Source organism: Nannospalax galili, unplaced genomic scaffold (genome assembly GCF_000622305.1).
Source record: "Nannospalax galili isolate Female #2095 unplaced genomic scaffold, S.galili_v1.0 scaffold66, whole genome shotgun sequence".
NCBI classification, from domain to species: domain Eukaryota; kingdom Metazoa; phylum Chordata; class Mammalia; order Rodentia; family Spalacidae; genus Nannospalax; species Nannospalax galili.
The window spans coordinates 1598546-1602223 of NW_008356058.1; the positions used below are offsets into that span (position 1 = coordinate 1598546).

The window sequence follows — 3678 nt, forward strand, 5'->3', positions numbered from 1 at the left end:
GTCCTGTGTAGGGATCAAGAAAATGAAGGAAAAACCTTACTCCAAACCCTACCCATGACCTATTCCTGAGATTCCTTACCTTTTCATTGCCTTAACTCATAAATAATCCTCCCTCCCTCAAAGATTTCCTGTGAGGTGACATCCCTAATCCTACAGGGGCTATCTCTTTCAAGAAGTCTGCAGTCAAGTCAGTCTTTGACGATTCACTTTTGGCTTGTATTAAAATGTACTTTGTCTCATCTCTGAATCATTCTCTTACAGTAACAAAAATCTGGACATCCTGTGTAGAGGTCTCTTTCTGCTCCACTATCTCAGAGCCTTCCTCAGCTGTCAACATCAGCCACAGATCTAAGAATATGACACTTTAAAGAAAGTAATCCACCAGGTGAATCTCTGTAAGATCAAGGCCAGCCTGGTCTATATCGTGAGTTCCAGGCCGGCTGCGGCTACAGGGAGACCCTGTCTCAATCACACACCAACAAAAAATAATAATAAATAATAATAAAATAAAAACATGAAAGAAAGCAATCCTGTACAGAGAACACCTTGAACACCTTGTGTGGTACAGAGAGGTGCTTTGGAAGCGGGGTCGAACAGAGCAGATGGCATGACAAGCATTTATAAGAGCTGTGACACACTTTTTCTTTTCCACATGATAGCAATGTCATAGGGTAGGCAATTACTAGCTCTATGTACCGGTGAGTAAACTAAGACTGTATGAGATTATACTTTAAGCCCTCAGGCACATAGCTAATGTTTGGCAAAATCAGAATTTACACCAAGATTTTTTGTCTCTTCAAAGACCACTGCTTTGCCTCCTGAGCAGTACACATAGACTGGAGCTCACATGACTCTACTGACACGTACTGAGAAGACTACTGGATGTGGCAGGATGCCATCGCATCTGCTGAGATGCAGCACATCTCTCCAGCAAGCTTCAGGAGGACTTCTCTTGGATCAGTGGGGAAACAAACAATGAAACAGAGTTAAACATAAATGTGTTTTAAAGCCAGGCGTGGTGGCACATACCTTTAATCCCAGCACTTGGGAGGCAGAGGCAGGTGGAGGTCTACATAGTGAGTTCTAGGCCAGCTGGGGCTGCAGGGAGACCCTGTCTCAAAAAGCAAAAACAAAACAAAAAGAAGTATTAGGTCATTCAAATGAATTTCTCTGAATCAGAGTAGGCTCTCTGATGAGGCTTAGAAACAAAAACCTTTCTGGATTTGCAACCAAGTGACATCAGACTATATAGTAAAAATATGAAAAGGACTTACCTAAATTACCACTATAATTTAGGTAAATTGTAAATGTGTGTGTGTGTGTGTGTGTGTGTGTGTGTGTGTGTGTATGTGTATCAAGCTTCTTAGTGGTCAGCTATTCTCATCACCCAAAGCAAAGGGCTTGACCCTTTGTGTTAGACATCACAAGTGCCACATTCTATCAGAGTGGTGGGATAAATATGCCATCTTCCCCCTTCCCTGTTGAAATCACCTGTTGCTTCCGGACTGCCTAATCAGGGAACTGCTCTTTACCTTCAACAGCAATAAGCTAAAAAAGCAGTACCTTCTTAAGACAAAATCAAGACACAGAGGAAATGGAGGGTAAGAAACAACTTGCAGATGGATGATCCAAGGAGCTAAAGTTCCTCTGGAATTAAAGAGGGTGGCAGAGAAAAGAAATCAGGCATCTCTTGTGGACTGCTTAGATATGATTTGGTGAAGAAAATGCTGATGTCGCTTAAACATCTCCACCTGGAGGTTCTACAGATCGGTACTTAAAACTGAATGTGCTCAAAACTGCGCAGAATAGCATCCTCCTCCTAATCTTTCAGCATCAGCCATCTTCCACTCAGTTGCCTGAACTGAAAGTGTGGAGTATTCCACAGAGTCTGCATCTTCCAGCAGTGTGCCTCTCACCCTGATGCTAGAATGACCCTCTACAAACTGTCCTAACTTGCTTGTTACCTCTTATTCCTCATCCTTCCTCACTTGAATTTTTCTAGATCCTACTAACGTCCTTCCCTCTTATCATTTGACTCTGCTTGGGCATCTTTCTCAATTTCAAACCCAATCCAATCCCTCTTCTAAGGAAATCAATCTTTCTGTAGCCCCTTTATTCATTTTAGAGACAATTCCAACATCTGAGCATGTGCTATGAAGTTTCTAAGAGTGGACCAGGAGTATGGAGTTATGAGTGTAGCTCAACATAAAATTATTTAAAATATTGTGAAAATTTTTTGTGGGTTTTTTTTTTCTGGTAACTGGATTGTGTGATTCTCGAGTGTGAACTCTGCAGATGAAAACACCTTGTTTTAATGTCAAAAGATTGAACAAACTTGGTTCTTGGCCACCTTGTCCACTCTCCCTTGACTGAGCTAACCCTGGAATCACATTTCTGAGGTAGTCCATGTTTAGAGTCTCTCGGGCTTCTTTACCTTTCCAGCATCTATGAGTTCATCAGGGATGACCCTCTGCAGTTCCTCCTTTGTTTCCTTTCCTCCTCTTTTCTGGCTGAGCTCTTCTGTCCCTTTCACACTCAGCTCCATGTTTCTTCTTCTAGAAGTACACCTAGAGCCAGCCCTGTTACATGCTTGTGATGGGCTCTTCCAGTTCCACATAATGCCTGAAATGACAGGCTGGACTCTTTTTTTTTTTTTTTTTTTTTTTATGTTGGGAATGAAATCATAGGCCTGGTACAGAGTAAGCACTCCCAGCTTGATCTGTGCATTTAAGTCTGGGCTGGGACTTTCTTGAAGATACCTTGTTCCCCAGTTTGTACCTCTGTGCCTATCTGGATGAGCCAGAAAATCACATTCTAGTCTTTCTTATTTTTTTTTAGTACTCTCTGAAATTCTACCAGAAAACTTCTCGATGCATTTTCAAAGTTTGTGTCCTTGAATAGTCCAAGTCTCATAAATGTGTCTCTGCCTTTGCATGATTTTATTTTTCTAAAAAACAAAAACAAAAACCAAAAAACAAATGACCATAGTTGGAATGATGTTTGATAGAGAAAAGGGGCTATAAAGGGAAGTCTGAGGGAAGAACAGGAGAAAAAAACTGAATGTTTATTTTGAAAAAAAAAAAAACAAAACAAAAAAACCCTCTTTTTTTAAACCATGCCTTATAAGAGTTTCTTTCATCTAATAACCTAACAGTTCTTACAGCCAGCCTTGTAAGGTAGCTATTTGGACCACTGTGTTGTCATGGGTGGGAATGAAGTTCAAAGAACGCAGAAATTGGTACAAGGCAACTCATGAGGCTGTAATTTAAAAATAGATTTCATCAGGTTGTATCATACTACGTTCTGAAGTGAATACCTGGTTTGAGGGTGAGAACTAAATGAAAGAAAATATGTCTAGGATATAACAGTTAATGGAGAGGTGAAAATAAAAAACTATACCTATACTTATATTTGAAATCAGAGCTGCTTTTAAACACTTGAATGCAAATAAGTCTGCTATTTCATCCCAAACCACAGAAATTTAGGTGTCTTATCTAGAAGAGCCCACTTCCAGAACCCACTCTGCAAGGTCACATTTAACCTCCTCTGACTCTGTCTTTGTCTCTGCCAGGTTCCAGCTCCCAATCATAGCCATCCCCCCTCACTCCTCACAGGGCTCACAGAGCTCTGAGGTGCAAGCAGGGACAATTGGCTGCACAGTGCTGCAGTAGTCAGACT

General features: G+C 41.0%; 1 long non-coding RNA gene across 1 annotated transcript; it reads left to right on the forward strand.

The window, feature by feature from the left end:
• Window positions 1–1318: 1318 nt before the first annotated feature.
• LOC103750894 lies at window positions 1319–2676 on the forward strand. Its single transcript, XR_607995.1, has 2 exons — window positions 1319–2399; window positions 2516–2676. It is a non-coding gene; the product is annotated as an uncharacterized LOC103750894 (long non-coding RNA).
• The last annotated feature ends 1002 nt before the right edge of the window (window positions 2677–3678 follow it).